The sequence below is a fragment of the Notothenia rossii genome (genome assembly GCF_949606895.1).
Source record: "Notothenia rossii genome assembly, chromosome: 10".
Classification (NCBI taxonomy): Eukaryota; Metazoa; Chordata; class Actinopteri; order Perciformes; family Nototheniidae; genus Notothenia; species Notothenia rossii.
The window spans coordinates 10,803,536-10,822,591 of NC_136908.1; positions in this window are offsets into that span (position 1 = coordinate 10,803,536).

Consider the following 19,056-nt stretch of genomic DNA (forward strand, 5'->3'; position numbering starts at 1 on the left):
GTGAATGAATGCTTATTAGAGTTTCGGCCGGAGAGTGCGTGCGGACCTGTCGGTTAGATAACAGGCGTGTCTAAGTCCTGCATCTGTATGATACACATGTGTGTAAAATGATACCGGGTGCTGTAATCACTCATCTGGTTACGTTATTACATGGAACCACGCCAGACTGTCCAAAACTGGATTTGAACGGGTCCACCGCGTCTCCCCCTCCCCCAACCCGTCCCCAGAACTACACATGCTGGCTATTGTGTTTTTTGCAATATGCTCTATGGCACGTCTCTACTGGGAATTGTAGTTTTAAAAGACGTTTTCGTATTAAACTGTGTACATCCTTGGAGGTTTAGGGGATAGGAAACACTCAAATTTAAAACATATAATTAATAAATGGGTGAAAATTGCTTGTGCTCATAATGGGCAGCATTAATATATACCCACATGACAGCTAAGGTCAGAAGAGCTTTATTTAACAGCTGGTCTTATGTCTGTCACCCCTCCTGTTGTTAATTGATAAGCCTGAAACATGCACTTCTCAAGGTTCAGAGTTCAGAGGCAAATATGACAGCCATCGATCATCTTGCATTACATTACATTTCATTGCATTTAGCTGACGCTTTTATCCAAAGTGACTTACAATACGTACATTCGACCAACAAGATACAAACTTGAAGAAAACAGAATCATATAAGTACATCAGGTTTCATAGAGCTAAAAGATTTCAAGTGCTACTCAACTGGCTTTAGATAAGCCAGTCCTTTATTCGTATATAAGTGCTTTGTTAGTAATTATATCGCTCGAAGTGGAGTTGAAAGAGATAAGATATACTTTATTGATCCTAAGTTGGAAACATTTGCGTTACATCAGCATGTGTAACAGTTGTAAATATGCAGTGGTGTTTATTTGTAAATAATTTAGTATAATCACACAAATTCTGTGTTTTATATTTAATAATTCTGTGTTGTTTATGTATTGATTGTTCAATACCTGACAAGGTCGGAGATGAAAAACCTGGGTCGCAGGTTGCTGAACAGTGCATTACAAGACATCTATCAATATGTGTGTATACCTCCACCATTAAACTGTCATATTATATACTATCTACATACATCTTATAAGAGTATATTATAATATCAGTTAAAAATAAGTGCTTAAACATACAGTAGTTAACATTGCAGGAAAGCAATATATTAATACTTTGTCAGGCTTAATATGTATACCCCCAAAGCTTTTTCTTATTCAAAATAAGACCTTAACCTAAAGTATTCTTTAATGTTTAAATAAAGCCTTATTAGTTTGTCTGTCTGTGTCTCCTATTAATATCTAATAATACAAATAATACATTTCAATAGCATGCTTTAACCACCAGGTGTCCCTTTCTATCAGCTGTGCACCGTTATGGTGTACATATACCAATATACCGATTAGATCAAATATAAAGTCAGCCGATTAGTATTGATACTGCAAGGAGACGTATTGTGTGAAGAGAAATTGAAGATTTTGTTTGATTGCTGATATATTTATGATCCACGTCACATATTCAGTTTCTGCGGCAGTTATTCCTGTTTGTCTAGAAGTCCTCTCACCAGGGCTCTATAAATAGCGAACTACGGCAGATGTGTAATATTTAATGCAACCGAACCGTGTATTACAATGCCGTTATATGATGAGCTTCAAAGAGAAAAGCAAGCACACTCGGAATAAAGTATTATGTTTTTTGTATTAAATGTTTTCGGATTTTACATCAACAGGAAGTCCGGTTAACTATAATGTCCGTGCGCAACAATACCCCAACCCATAGATCCACGGGTGAATAATAATCACCACATTACACACATCCCTTCACATTTAAATTTAAATTTACATTAAAGTATTTTCGTGTTTTTGAATTATAATTAAGGTTGTAGTTGAAGAGTTTGTAAATTATTGCGCTGCGCAATCGCACAACGGCACGTCCATTAATTCCACAACCACACATGGATTAACATCGATTTAATACATGAATGTAGCCTTTGTTTCTGCTGAAAGAGGTGTCGACCAGCTGGGGCAACAAGAAAATCGGCGAAATCGAGTGTGACTATTAAAAAATAAATAATTATTATATTAATATTGACAATAACAACCGGCCGTCGGGGTAGCATTTGCCGGGGAGCGTTCTCATGGCGTCTATTATCAACACTATGGGAGGTCTATGGGACGCCCTGCCCGTTGAAAACTGACTTCCAAGGGGTACCCTGTACGTAATAGAGTGATGGGGAGGGGCCCTGACCGTCCGTCAATATGTGACGGGTTGGGAGTTAGAACGTGTTGTTAGAATAGAATCGGAGGGATGAAACCCTCTTTAATGGTCAGTCACACATGCAGAGCACGCAGCACACACCGTGAAATTCGTTCTCTGCATTCAACCCATCCTAGCAGGAGTCTAGGAGCAGTGGGCAGCTATTGTACAACGCAATGGGAGTAGGGGGGTGTCCAGTGCCTTGCTCAAGGGCACCACAGCAGGGCAGGAGGTGAACTGGGACCTCTCCAAGTAGCAGTCCACACTCCATATTTAGGTCTGGTCGGGGACTTGAACCGGCGATCCTACGGCTCACAGTCCAAGCCCCTACTGACTGAGCCACTGCCGGACGTTCAGTCCCCTTCAGTAAGATTTATCCTCTAGAGACCATAAATATCTGTACAATGTTTATCAATCTACCGATTAGTTGTGATATTTAGAGATAGTGGATTCATGTTCTAACTTTTGAGAACATACAACCATCTACTGATAAATAACTAAGCATTTGAAGAATAGGTAAAACATTTTACCCAGTATGTGCTCATTACTTTCATCCAGTAAGAGGCGTCGCTCCTTTGACTCTCTCTGTGAACTCTCTCCAGTTTTTGAAAGGTTTTATTTGTGTTTTCTAAGTTTTTCCTCATTCAATTTGAGGACTTTGATGTATAGATCATGAAGCCCTTCAGTGGTGAACTTATGTTTGTTCTGTATACCAACTGAACTCGATCAATTAACAGGTTAGGTGACCCAGAGAAAAGAAACACAATTGTCAGTCTTCTTTACCTCTGCTTATATCCAGCTCTTCAGTGGGCTGTTGTTCCACTCTTTCTGCAAAGCGCTTCAGCAGGCCCTCGTATAGTGTTTAACGTCAGACGGGGAGAAATAGCAGCACTAATCTCAAAATGATGCCCTTATTTCCATCATTACAATGAAATGAGGGGAAAAAAACAAATGCGGTTTTGTTTTTTTATTTTACTCTCTTTTTCTGAGGGCTGATGTTCTTTCGCGACATTTTATGGAGCTGCTGTCGTCTAAGTGGCAGCCGCAGTTGTAGCAGACTGTGGCGAGCCGTTGGTGGCAGGGGTTTTGTCGTGGTGCTTGTGACTCACTTAATGTTATTGTTCCTTTGGAAGTATGCACTTGCCGCGACAGAGTGCTTTGAAGATTGTCCTCATCTGATAATAAAAAGTAGTATTTCTAGGATTAAATTAAGAAGCTATTGACATATCATCCATGTATCTTTTTTTCTACCAACACCCTCTTGGACAGTCAAACAATAGACTGGCCTTCCTAGCTAAAAAAGAGCTACGCCTCTGCCGAATTAGGCAGTGTAGCTGATTCATATTTGGGTGTTTTAATTTGCCTGTGTTTTTATAGCAGGCTGCTGAGCCGGCGGTTTCCTCATTAAAGGACACATGAAAGCAGCCTGTAAAGGAGCCTTGGTGAGACCGGCCTGCACTGACGTCTGAAGGGGATGCGAGCGACCGAAGGACCGAGTCCTGAGCCAGCCGGTCTGAGCCGGAGGGCCTCACCCACTCAGCCAGGCAGCCAGTGGTGGGACACCAGACACACCACACTGAACTGTGTCCACTCCAGGATACCAGTCTGATGTGTCAGCAGGAGTTCACTGTTTGAGACACCACTAGTGTTTGTATTGTGGTATTGGACAATAGTGCAGTCTGAGATGAAATAATTGGCATTATTACTTTTTCAAGGATCGTGCAACCCTACCCTACGACGCCTACCTTAACCTTAGCTAGTCTTGAAACTTAGATGTAGTTCCTTTTTCTGCTGGTGAATTCTCAGACTTTGAAGGTAATCACCCTCCTGGTTTCTCCCCCCATGCCATTTAGAGAATGAGAGTTGCTGCTGTGATAAATACCTGGGGCGACAGCATTCATTATTTCACTATTATAACCGCTGGTGGATCCTCTTGGCTGTTTAACGACTCAATCTATAAGGAAGTAAGAGCGGTGGGGTCACAGCTCAGTGACGGGGGGGGGGGGGGGGGGGTGTGAGGCTCCTCTAAGCACCCTGTGATTCATATCAAACGCACTTTAAGTGGCATGTGGCTAAATTAGTGGCTGAATACTAGCAGGTATAATAGCTTGCGCGGCGATGCGTAACGAGCCACTGTCTCACTGTGGCGTAATGTTGCCTTGATATCTTTTACATTAACCCACCAATAGCAGACGGGCCATTTAGCCCGAGCTGTATCCGCACCCACAGCGTCTGAACATGAGCACAACACCCACATAAGTTTTCTTCCTCTTTTGAAGACAACATTCCCCCATCCTGAGTCATTGACTCCGCTTAGGTTCATTAGTGAAGATAATTCTATTGCAGACAGCGGGTCAGCACACAACATGTCACGACGACAGTGAGGCACATAACAGCATCTAATTATGACTATGAAGTCCTCATTAGAATATCAAGAGGGGTGTAGTGAGTTGTTGTGAAACAAGGACCCACTACCTGGTTAAAGGTTGCACTAAACAACATAAGTGAGGATCTGGAAGAGAAAGGACCACATACTATAATATATATATAATATATAATCAGCCCCCTGTCTTCTCATGCCACCTTGTTTTCAATCACCTTTCCTTAATTTGCAACTTGCTCCAAGCTGGAAATGGAAAGGCGTGCATACGGTTGAATCAATGTGTTGCCTGTTTTATAAGACATTAACATCCTCCAACAAAGTTTTGATTAATTCATACTTTCCTAACCTATCCTGCTCTGGCCTTCTCTTGCTGGACTTTCCTCCCCACATTACCCCCCACACACCCTCTGTCACCTGTGAGTAACAACACCACACACACTCAATTCATCACACACTACTGCACATGCTCAGTAGCTTTTCATTATATTAATTACTCTCATTGGAAGAGTGATCATCAGCCCCGTCAGAATCCATCAAGGCTTGGTTCCCACAGAGACCCAGGCCCGGTAAATAATCACGGGTGTCGGTACCAGGATTCTGGCCCTGTCGTTCCCATCGGACACAACAGGGTGGGCCCTAAACACCCAGGGGGTTGCTGCTCCCGCTGAGCCACATTCATCTCTGCCAACAGTAGAGGGAGAAGGTACCGCTGTAAGGCCGGTTCCAGTGGCGGCTGGTGCTGTTTCAGACCTGTAATGTAAGCAGAGGGTGGGAGAGAGCAGAATCTGATCCAGGCTCAGCAGTCAGTAGGGAATAATGCATTCTGTTTTACTACAACCTTTGGAAAGGTGTATAAGGATCTATGGAATAAGCTGTGTGTGGTAATAATGGTTTCAAATGAAAAATGAGACATGGAGTGCAAAAAAATACAAACATGACCATGAGAGAAACCATAGGGTTAGGTTCACAAAAAGCATGCTGTGCGGTTCATCAAACTAGAAAGTGAACATACAGATTAAAGTTGAGAGGCACACAAAAAAAAATCAAGAATATCTGTTGACACGGCACACTGATTAGATACCAATGCTCTTTTTTTCTTTTTCATCCAATTGTACATCTACATACTGCACTGCTGTGTCATGGATGAAGAAACTGAGGATCGGTCATATCATCCTCAATAAAATCCAGTGTATCAGTTCAGTTTCTTTTGTTCTTTCATGTATCGTTTCAAGCAACTCCAATAAACAACCCTATAATCCTATTGTAAAAAAAATCTAGAATATCACAAATAACTTACAAAACTAAATACAGCATAAAGTATTCGTTTATAGGATTTAACAAAATACCTTTTAGAAAGTGCAGGGCTCTAGCACGATTAAAAATCCTAATCCAAAATGTCAAGACTCTAAATACACCAGCTGAACATTGCATCTGGCCTCATCTTGCTCTGTTTAAAGCTCTCTTCATGGCCAATTGACCTGATAGCTCACTCTTGTCTCTTGCTAATTGAACAGAGAAGGAATGAGAGCGAAAAGGAGAGAGAGAGGAAGAAAGTGAGGGGGACTGAGGAGGAAGGAATGGTGTGATAGAGGCTGAGAGAGCGGAGAGAAGTGAGGGGTGGTGTAGCATGCAAGGCCTCATTGATTAGGTGGTGAGCGGTGCAATGTTTCTCTCCTGACGCTTACACGCATTAAAGCTACATAAACACCCATAATTGGTTCGTTTAGAGCAGAGTGGAGGAAAACAGCACACACATACAGCAATCATTGTCTGTATGTGTGCAAGGAATATATATAGAGAAAAGAGCAGCAACATCAAACGCTTATAAAAAGGCATCGCATGCTTCTAGAGTGGTTGGTGTGGGTGGAAAGAAAGATGCATATGAGTGTGTGTGTGTGTGTGTGTGTGTGTGTGTGTGTGTGTGTGTGTGTGTGTGTGTGTGTGTGTGTGTGTGTGTGTGTGTGTCACATGTCTCAGTGCTGTACTAAGCAGGAATGATAAAACCATCCGTCGAGACTTGGGATGACAATAACACTCACTTCAGGGAGACGAAGAAATGGGAGGGACGCTGCTGACTGTGACAAATTAGCCCTCAAATATCGAGGCAGCTGATTGGCTGTGGGCGTCAGGAGGGAGAGACACGGTTGGCTGGCTGAGTTGATGGATAGTTATTATGCCATTCTAATAAGAGAGAAGATGCAATTTTGGGGCTTTTCAGTTCAATGATAGCTGTGGAGAGCTGCTCAGCACTGTCATGTGGGATCCTGCAAAGTGTGTTTGTGCTCATCTGAGCATCTGTGTGGTTCTGACTATGTCCTGGAACTCACAATAACACACAAACAAGGTAAAGCAAAAAGACAGTACAAGAAAATTAGACAGCTATAAGAGCTGTCCGTCCTGCAGCACTGATGTCAGTGAGTCCTTCTCTTGGATGACAGTGCATGCGAGAGGCAATATTCAGTGTGTTCCCTGCATCCCGTAGCGCCATATCCATCAGGTCATAAGACCCCCTGACAGGGCGTAAGTGACCCCCCTCCTCATGTCCCACCCCAGAGGGCTGTGTCACTGGCTGAATGGAGCGCTCCCTGGACGTGGAATGATGGGATTCCTCGGTCTTGGCTGTCATCTCTAATCCGACACTCTCACCCGCACAACTGAATCTTCATCTCTCTCTCTCATGATGTGCACTGCATACACACACACACACACACACACACACGGAACTTTCGCACTCCATCTCAAGAGTGGGCCACAAATACATTTGCATTCACTGCCAATTCAGATGCTGTATCAACATCGCTGAATCTACATAACGTTGACGTGTCCAGGTGCTAAGTCACCATTATGTCTCCCTCCGATACACACACACTCAGGGGAAGGGGCAGGCAGGTCACAGTGGCCCCAGAGCACTGGACTGTGCTAAGCAGGTAAATATAGCGAGGACAGGCTTTATTAGAATAGAAAAAGCTCTGTTACTGTCACAAGTAAGCATGAGCGATTGGGAGGAGTCTCTTCCTCCACGGCCAGAGTCCAACAGTCGGCCTCAGCTATTCTGAGAAGCCTCCACACTTTTCAATTGTGCCTTTTCTACACCGTGCCAAGTTCCTTCCTACTTTAATTATTCCACAGTCTCAAAAGGAGGTATCCGGAGTCTGGCGAGTGCACCCTTTAAAATTATTAATAACGTTCTTGGTCTATAAAAAAGAAAAAGGTGTGTGTATGTCATGTCTTCCTAATGTAACTGCCCCGCAGATTACCACCTTATTGCCTTCGAATCAATACCCATGAGTGGGAGTAATATAAGGCTTGTTTGTCACCCCAGCATCGGCCCTGCACACAGACTGTTAATGCATGTAGTTTAACACCCATGTTCATTATAGTGTTCGGATATTAAAGGGCTGTTGGCAAATGGAGAAAAAAAGGTAGAAATAGAGAGATTATGTTAGAGACATGGAGCCCAGGTTGTGTAATCTCTCTGGCCTTGTCACCCCCACTGAGCCTTTACACAAGGAGCCATCCATCCTCGATCCTCTAAAGCTCATTGATCCTATCAACATCCAGACGGATCAGATATGCCCCTCTCCCCCTCTCATCGCCCCACACTCACTCTATAACTGGGATCAATATTGATTATCATCTTTAAACTGCCTGTCTTTGGCCATGTGCTTCAGGAGCAGCTATCCCCTGAAGGTATTGAGGATTAAGGAAACAAGAAAAGGCCAGTGAAGACGTTTTGTGTCTCAAAGTTTAAATGGAAATGGAAGAAAAGACTTAAAGAAGTTTGAGGCAAATTCAGCCTTGTTAGATTCGTTTTATAGTTTAGAAATGGAGCTCTGACTGTTGTTCTTCATCATTAATACAACCGCGGCCCACTTTTGCAAGTACATATTAAAATCAACATCAGTGTCCAGCTCCCTTCTGTCCTCCTTTATACAACTCTCCCACCCCACACGTGTGACTCCATCCCGTCAATCATGTCTCTTAGATAGCCCCATGATCGCAATCGACACTCAAATGATGGAAGTGAATAAAACTCATTACAGACAGTCAGTGTGAGTCATGGCCGAGCATTAAAAGTTGCGTCTGGCCTGCTGCCGTTCATCCCTCAGCCGTGCTTTATGATGGGGAGACCTAGTCGGGTTCCCATCGCCTTTCTGCACCAATCTCCATCAATCCACCACACCAACAGACACCCCCCCCTCCTCTCTTAATGCACCTTGCTTTGTCAGACATTACATCTAACAGCTTTTATCCAAGTTGTGAGTTTTTAGTTGTGGGATTTGGACGAGGGGTGCAGTCGAAGTCTTGGTATCTGGGGTTGCAAATCTGGTTGTAATAAACCAAATGAGCTGCCACTTTTTAATTAAGGAATCACCCATTGCCACTATCTTGAACTTTAGACTAACTATTTCCCACACTGGCGAAGACCACTGGGCGGCCATTAAACAGCTGCTGTCCATACTCCCCACCTGACTATACTAACCACTGCCTAAACAAGTCTTTACCTAATGTAAACTAAACCAGACCAGTGAGTCACCCACCATCTTAAACCTCCTCCTAACTGGCCCTGTCTCCATAAACCCAGTGCAGAGAGAGAGCAGTGTTTACAGAAACACAGGAGCGGCTCACCTCTGATCTGCCCTGCGATAGGGGAAAAAGAAAAGACAGCGAGGGAATGAGAGAGAAGGACAGAGTGGAAAGGAGACGCCAGGGGTTACATGATTGCAGGACAAACTCATAAAAGTTCCATTAACCCACGAGGAGTTAAAGAGGCCCTGTTTTCATCCAGCAGACAGCCGTCACTAACAGAGCATCACCATAAACTGTGTCCGCCTTCCTTACCTCCATCTTTCTCTTGATCTCTTCAGCCCTCATTCCCACAGTCTGTGTTTCTTGCTCTCCTTCATCTCTGCGTTCGTTCACTTCTTTTTAAATATTTTACTTATTTCAGGCTTCCTATTCAAAGTTAAAAAAGAACAGACATTACAAACACATATCCATAAAACAAGGAGTCTCTCCGCCTTAAGCCCTTCCACTCTTCCTCCCTTTCTTTTCCTCCCCCTCAGTTGACCAAACCAGGACTCCTTCCTTATGCCCTCTCCCCTTTTAATCTGGGTTCCTGGCGTGTGAGTCATAACTTGAAGACGCCACAGGTTTGTTAGCGTCAGTCTGTCTGTCTTATTAAACCAGCTGGCCATTCATCCATGTCTATTTACTAACTAAAGGTTGATCTGACTGCTATAAAGGGATATTTGCATTACAAAATATGTGTAAGGACATGTTGTCCACTGAAATAGTAACCTGAGATTGTATTGTTTTAATTTTGTTTGCCATCTTTGGTATTGAGTTAGAGTCTGGCCTTTCCAGTGTTGGCTGTAAATCCACTCTTCTTCTTACGCTTTCAGTCCAGCTTTCTCTTGTTAAAATATGCTAACTAAGCAGCTCTGCTTTGATTGATTCAGCTCACAACTGCAGCCTCTGCCAGAAACAAAACGCCTCACTTCCTGTTCGCCAGAGGAGACCCAAGTAACCCTGTTGTCCTGAAAAGGGTATAGTTGAAACGTAATCAGTTATTATTGTATTACTTTAAATTCAGTTGCACAATTATAACAATTATTTTCACCTAGTCTTCAGTTCATTATGAATTAAAAGCTGCGCAATTGATATGCACTCATAAAGAACACAAATTAAAATCATAAAATATCAGAAGAAACTCCGACAATTTACTATCCAATTATCAACAGAATAGCTGAAAATACATAAAATATGCAGTGTATGGTTCTTTCTGCTCTTGTAAAAAAATCTATTTATATAAGATTTAACTATAACAACATGTGATCAAACCATTTCACATAATCAGGAAAAGTAATCGTGTATCTAGGGATGAATCAGGACTACCGTGTGAGGCTGAATCCTGGAGCCATGTCATTGAATAATAGTTTGAACAGACACTTTAATCCTACAGATAAAAGTTTTTCTGTTGAATCATGTTTTTGTTACCCCTGGCAAGCTTGTTTACCCACCCCCCACCACACCACACACACACTGCTGACCCTGTGCCTTGACTGTCACAACAGTTTTATAGTTGTGGGGAGGTCAGCTCCAAGCCAAACAGTGTGAGTGTTCTTTGAAATCGTCCATTAAGGCACTAAGCACATGCTCTTAGCTCTTCTTCTGATGCTCTCACTATCTGGTACCACCATCTCCCCTGCTCTCTTTCCCATGGTGTAACCTTACCTCCCAAAGTTATCTTTCCATAACACACAGACAGTACACACACACACACACACACACACACACACACACACACACACACACTCATGCACTGTTGTGTTCCTGTTTAAGGCACTTATTAAAATGCTTATCTTTTTCAGATTAGCCCCACAAACTTCTTATTAAATTACACAATGAAGGGTCTTTGATTTGAGAAAGAGGTAGACAACGCAAGCATTTCATTTATAGCCGATGGCCAAGAACAGCGCCAGATAAAAATATAACTGTCGCTAGCAGATTTTATTAGCTGTAAGATAATGCTACCTCTGTGAGTTGGTTAAAATGTTGTCTCCAGCTGATTTTATGAATGTCTTTTATATCTTGTAAAAATCCTTAAATATGCACTTGATAGCTAGAGGTAAATGCTATAAGACTGAGGCTAAAGCTAGCAAGTCACAGGTAAAGAGTCTTCATTGTGACTAGTGGCTCATCTCTATAGACAGGGATAGGCCTGAGAATGATAAACAGAGACGCAATCAACGTTGATATGGGGACATTTAATAAAATAGAATAAATAAACTATGACAGGAAGGCGTATATAGGCTACTTACTGTCAATTAAGCCCACACACGCTCAGGCTCCTACATCCACAAAAGCAGAGGTAATAAATGCACAGGGGGAAATACCTATAGCCAACATTAGGCCAGATTCACAGGCTACACAACAAATTAAAGGATAAAACAAAATCCTTTAAGCTAACCTGTGAGCATAATGTCAACCATATGGGTGCTAGGCCAGAAACGTAGCCACAATATCAAAAGTGTAAAAATACCACTTTTGAATAGCATAGCGTACAAAGCAGGAGAGGCATTTTACAAAGGTACATTAAATGTGACATAACGTTAAAAAGCCAAAGAAAAACTGCATAGAGTACAGGTTTGCAACAATACAACCTCGATTGTACACCTGCAGCACTTGTCAAGTCGAGCAGGGTTCAGCAGCATTATCATACAAGTAGGCATTATTAGAAAATTATCAGTTTCTGTCAGTTGCAATGAGTGTTGCAATGCTATCTTTACCTTCTGGTTGGACAACAAACTGATGGTAAAGGCAGTAGACATCAGGCAGACAACAAAAGCTGCCAGACACCTCCATGCTTTCCAGACATCACCAAGGCAGCATGGCACACTTCACTTATAATCCTTCATCAAATGCATCTACACCCATTTAACATTCGAAGAAATCGGCTTTGCCACTAAGCTATGATTGGACAATTGCGATTTTGAGAAGGGGTTTATAAGCAATTTCCTTATCAGACATTACTCTATAAAAAAGTATTTAGGTCCAATCCTGTTTGTTCTCTCAATATCTTTCTTTTGAGGTCATTACACTTGACCCTCAAATGTAAGCTCTTCATGTTCAGTTAACATCGCCAAACCACAGCCATTGGTCAGCACCAGTCATAGGTCAGCAGGACGACTCAGCACTTCACACTGAGTGCAGGTTGGGGGATGGGATTGTGTGAGTCAGAAGGGCAGGGGGTTGGGAGATGGAGGAGCAGAGAGAAGGGGAAGCCCAGACACCTCAATCCCCCAGGAAAGGACCAGTAGGCTGGGTGTGACGGTCATGGGACGTAGGCATAATGAGGATACATCACGGCAGCAATGAGGTGCTCTATCACAGGCACACACACCAACAAGCAGGCATACATACTCCGACTCCAATGGCCCACACAGATGTAGAGCTGATCATGGCAGAAGATGTCAAATAAGCCTCAGTCTCAGCCAGAAATCCCACTGTAAAATACAACTTTAGATTACATGTTAGACACTTTTATCCAAAGCGATTTACATACTGTGGGCAATACCCACAGGAGCAATTTGGGGTGAAGCGTCTCAGGGACACAACGACATTCTGACTGCAGTGGGGTTTGAACATGTGACTCCCTGATCCCAACACCAAGGCTCGATCCAATGCGCCACATGCCTCCGTGTGTTGGTCACACACTTCAGAATCAGAATCAGAATACCTTTATTCGTCCCACAGAGGGGACATTTACATTTTCAATGAAGCAAGTTCAGTATTAGACTGTGGGAACAGGCTTTTTCTTCCACTCTTCTCTGGAGTCTGTTTGCTATTTCTCTGGGAAAGAAGGAGCAAAACTTTTCCTGTCGCCTTCAGCCACCACCGATGCCGAGCAGTAAAGTGTACAGCTTGCAGTAAAATAAAATGAGGTGTGGAGAGAATTGGACTGATCTGCAAAGCCATTGGCTGCCGTAAGCGTTGTAAAATAATAACACTCAGTCATAAAACAAAGTGCTTATTAAATCATTTTAAACAATATCGCACAATGTGGTGTGCTTCGTGAGCGTTTCAACAAAAACAAGAAAAAGATCTCATGGGGAAAGCAGCTGAACAATCACATTTAATTTAATAAGTTGATCATCATCACAGCGCTGAGTAAGACTTTTGGGAGGCCTTGGTGGCTGATCTCCTCCCAGTACTATCAATAAAGTCACACTTGGCCATTATGTGGCCATTACTTGGACAATAAGTGACAATTGCACATCAGAGGAGCAGGGGAGAACAGTCTTACTAAACTAAGCCTGGGGTTTCTCCATGTGTGGTGAACAAGGCCATGCATGTACACAAAATGCATAATTATACTGTGTAGCACTTTGTCAAATATTGTATTTTCAACCGCAAGTAGTGACCATTAGAGACTTTTCTCTATCTAGTATATGCACACAAACACACTGATGTCCTAACGCCTATACGATCTGCACTCATTCTTTCACACTGTCTGGCCAGTGATTTCATTGTTTTGCTATATTGAGCTACAGTGAAGGGATTTCTACCACTATAAGTGTAATGGAGGGCTGATAAGGAAGATACAATGTAAGGACTGTAACTGGGACTGCAGCTTTCAAATGGATTTGTGCATCAGTACAAATAACGAAAGGATGGAGAGTCATGCAGTTCAGAAAGAGAGAAATCATGAGCTGCACTAGAAAATGTACGTGATCAACTAGGTCAAATGGATTCAGACACTTTGCACAAAAGCAAAGCTGAATGTAATCTAAAAATATTCCACTGTATAGCCCCCTTAGTAGACAGGGAACACTGATCACATGTCAACATCATCAACACAATATTAATTTAGACAATCTCCATTTCCTGCTTTCCCTGTGGTTTGGTCTTTTCACAAAATACTTTTTTGCAATTATCTCATACAATTTATAATGCAAACATTTCAAAGGCTTTATGAATCAATATCCCTTGTGATACAGTTATATCAAGGCAAATTGCTGTAAATGTAAAATTAAATGGATTTAAACAGTCAAATCTCACCTATGCTGCTGATCTTCAGATTACTTCAATACTTTGATTTTCCCGAGGGATGGCTATAATGAAAGGATTGGATACCAATTACTAGAAATGAAGGGCAAACAAAGGCAGCAAGTGACATGCCATTAGTCTGTGAGGTTGATGTGCAGCTGCTGTCCTCATTGTTATTACTCATTCTTAAATTAGCATTGTAGTTTGAGTCATCTGCTTTGTGAAACATTTTTTAAGTTTTCACACTATGTTACCTTCTTGTTTGTGGTCTGTACAGATAAGACAACAAATACATTATGTATATGGTTTGTCTTCTTTACTTCTCATTTGATATATTTTCTTCTCCCCCAAAATTGGTAACCGTTTCTTTATATGTCCAGAAACAAGGACAATTTAGTTGCCTTACCTGTGAATTTACTTGTGAATGAAGAGGGTTTACACATACAGTACAATCATTGTCGTTGTTTCTTTCATTCCCTGCTCCATCAATCAAGGTAAAGGAAGTGCTTCGTTCTGGAGAAAGCAAAAGTCCTTGATGAAGCTGACTGAAGTTGGGGCCACGTAAAGTGAAATATGAAGAGCATTACTTTGGGAAAACTAGGAATAATTATAAAAAACTGCTGGCTTAAACACCCAGTCTGAAAATCAACATTTTCCTTAAGACTCATAATCCATAAAGCATGATGCTAAACACCTGCTTGCTCATACTGTACATTATATGTAAGGAATTGTATTGTGTTTTTGCGTCTGTCTGTACTGCCATTTGTACTCCATAATCAGCTTATCACTAGCTTCCCAATATTTTGGAAAATGTTCCCGATAATTAAAAAACACACTTTTTTCTCAAAGGACGTGCAAAATCCCAGGAATGTAAATCTGTTGCCATCCTCTAAATACACTTAAATATAAAGTTTTTTCTCTCTGCTGCAACTAAAGAAGTCTGATGTGTATGTGGTTTTTAAAATCAATACTCAAATATTTGAATTCTCTATCCAAGTCTCCAATGTCTCCAAAACCGAGAACTAATGATGGCCAAGAGGATAAAGACGAGGAAAGATCAACACCTCGATCCAAATGGGGTTCCCCCAGGAGACTGTTCTGGTTCACCACCCATCATCCTGATAGCTGTTTCTCAAGAGGTGACACTCTAACCAGCCCTGTTCAAGCCCTTCATTTCAATATAATCAAACTGGTTTCTAAAATATATTCAAGACTTGATGTTAAATCTTTGCAAGAAGCTATAACTTTGATAATTTGATTCAGATCAGAAGGAGGAAAACAATGAATATTCCTGTACAAATTATAGGGCCCTAGAACACCACAACATGTATTTAGTTGTTAAAATAGGACAACAACAACAAGCCACTCACAAATGTATTTGTGCTCAAGAGCTGAGCAGGAAAATGAGTGGAGATTGGGGAGCTGAAATCAAGTCATATCTTTTTCATTCCCTCAAATTCTGTTCCCTTTTCCTGAATAAGTAACAGAAGCTCATTAACACGTAAGATGTTGAAAGCCCTCAATAACTATAGTTACAAAAAGCAAAATAACTTGGGTACAATCTTGTCTGAACAAACTGTAGTAAGAGAAACAGTCTTCAAATAATGATATCTCTCATTGTGCAGACAAATGGTTGCATGTTAACAACAGTGGTGCTGCTGCTCAATATGCTTTTTAACATGCATGTTCTTGAAATGTACATGCTAAGGATCATAACACATTTCAGACTATTTATATGTGAGCACGTTGAATACAGAACATAAAGCTGACTACATTCAACCTAAAATATTCTCCCATTTAAAATAAATGTAAAAGTAGTGATTATTCGTCATAGAATTCTTGAAGTTGACAAATAACACATGTATATATATTCAAATCAAACCAAAAGTGAGGATGATATGATTGTCTACTATAAAATAGTAGTAGTATCTTAGCTTGATGATTAATAGCCAATTGATTAAAAATATCAAGCCTAGGCAAAGGTTTGATTGAACGGAGATTTCGTCTTGTTTATTTTTTCTGCTGACCATTTCACATATAGGCTACATAGTGTAGTGCTTTACTTTTTCCAATGGATATTGAGGACATGAAGTGTATAAGTTTATTTCTTGAAAAACAAACTAAACGAAGCGGAAATGTTTAGTCGGATTTATCTCTTCCGTATGGCTGCAAGTGCAGTCGCATATGTCGGTTAAACGGCCACACACCTGCTTAAAAGCTCAAGGAGCAGACCACGTTAATTGGTAGGGGAGTAGATATTGCAGACACAGCATCAATTTGTGTTAATTTAATGGTTTAAACAAAAATGTATGTACAGGTTATTAAGTAGGCCTACATACAGTTTTACTTGTAAACATGTATTTGAATGTATATATTTAATGTGTTTTTTCGAATAATTATTGATTAGTCTAGTTTCTATGCCCGCTCACATGGTATTTTCCAACTTCTTACCTGCAGCGCAGATCTAAAAAGAGCAGCTCGTCACTCTGTTTGAAACTGTTACCATGCCGTGTCCGATAATGAAACCCCCACGGTTGCAATACTTAATATATGATGTGCGGATGTCATATTTCCAACGGCCTTTATTACATTATGGTGTTGCTGTGTTCTATGGTTTGCATTTGTGGATATCTATACGAATATGTTAGAGCTGGTGTGGTGTCCGCTGTGATACTAATACACGTCGTGCTGATAGGAAAGATAATTGTGAAGCAAAAGGGCATGTCAAACCCTTCGATAGGCCCTGCTTGTGTGTGGCTGTGAACTTTGGCGAAGACAGGCTATAATTTTATTAATTACAATGATTAAATCCCAACTGGATTTGGGGATTTGTTAAAACATGCATATCATTTTCAATGTGCGAGGTTTATTGTTATCTGTCTTTGAATCCTACCCTCTTTTTAATGTGCTAATCTCTGTACAAAAACAAACGTTGTAAATTCATTTGGATTAAAGTTTTTAATTGAGTCCACAAGGTAGCATGACTGCAGAAACCCTAAACATATTCGGTTCCTGATTTGAACAGAGCTAAATAAGTGGATCCTTTTATATGTGAAATCCATCCTGCTCTGTTTTTGTTGCTCTTGCATGTCACATAAGCACGTAGCAGCCGGCCCATTTTCCAGCTGCATAGGCTAGCTGTCTCCGGTGCACCGTAAATAAGGTTGATAAACACGCCGCCGAAAATGACTTTCACGCGTCCCCCGATTGATTTAACGTGACCCCCGTTTCCAAATGATATTGGAAGCCTATTTAAACAGATGAAGGTTTAAATTGTCTTGCTTGTATGCGCATTAATCTCTCATTCATCATCATTACTGTGTGATTGGTCCGTCCACGCCTCCGCCAGCCCCTTGCGTTACGACAAGGGCCTGTAAATTAGGATGTAATCCAATTTAAACAGCGGTAGCAGCAGCCACAGATCCATTTGGTGTTTCTTTTTTTTTCTTTTTTTGAATTTGCTGTCGGTCGACAGCTGCAGTACACCGCCCCTATCAAAACGCTTTGTGCTAGTTGTGGGAGCTGGGGAGCCCTGAGCCAATTCTCACTAATAGGATCTTATACGGCTGATGTAATTGGTGTTATGTGCGCAATCTATGAGCCCATCATATCTTGAAACTCAGTCATACGCAATCTTTCAGCGATTAAATGGCATGTTGATGCTGGATTAGGCCGTTGAGGATTCAGTCATATAGTTTATGCAGTGAGGGGAAATGGGGGTCCATATGCGTGGCTCAGTAAATGTGGTTGTAATTCGCCTCACTTTAATGTGTCATTCTGGCACAGTGTGGCGCGGGTTTAGAAGATGATCGTATAGTGCTACTGCTCCTGTGTAACCAGATGCAAATCAGATCCAAGCTTTAAAAAGAACCCGCTATGAAACTAGAAGTTTAGAGAGACTGCGTCTCTTGAATAATCCGCTAGCCTGATTCGTTCATCTTTTTTTATGGCACAGTTTTATTATGCACAAACCAAAGCCATTTTCCTGCATGACCCGTGTCCCTATCAGGCTTAAAGACACCGGCTGATAGTTTACATAAATCTGCCTTGTGGTTTCGCCCCGACCCAGGCGGCTTAAACGGTGTATTATTCCAAACATATGCATTTTAATCAGCTCGGTCACACTTACAAGAACTCCAGTTAATAAGGCCATCAATCAAACGCGTGTGCGGGAGGCAGTAGTGGGAGAGGGGGGGCTCAGCGGTGCGGTGTGTGTGGGTGCAGTCCTGTCTGATTAGGATGAACCTTTTACCTAAGAAAGCACGAGAGGAGAATGAAAATGTAGTTCTATATAAAACATGTTTTGTGTCGTTTTCCATTTTGAACACAGTTGTTAATGGAGGACTTAATGAATTAGCTTTTCTAGTTGTTATTTAGTATTAAGGCTGGTGGACAGTATCTCAGCTAAAAAATAATAATCAAAAAGCTTTGCAATCTTGCTTGTTAGATTATAGATGCATAATTACGCAATAGGCCAATCGTTTTGCCAGGTGGGCTCTGGCCAGCGCTAAAGGCAGCCATCTCTCCACTGCATTACTGCAATCAATTGTGATCTCTCCCATGCATGGAGTAAAAAACCGTTTAACATTTTTATTCGTGTGTCTCTCTGAGGGCCACAGCACCCCTCCAATCCTATTACGCGCAGAAAACTCTTTTAATTTGCGCAGCCCTGGTCAAATGCGGCCAATTAAGATTGGTGGTGGGCCTCTGCGAATCATCGATCTCTTTGCATTTCCAATACCTTCAGACAACTAATTTTGTCTTGTCTATTAAGTAGTCGGAGAGAAAATATGAGTGGCTATAACGGAGCCCAGGGACCACTTAACTGTCACGGGCAATCTAGTGGTCC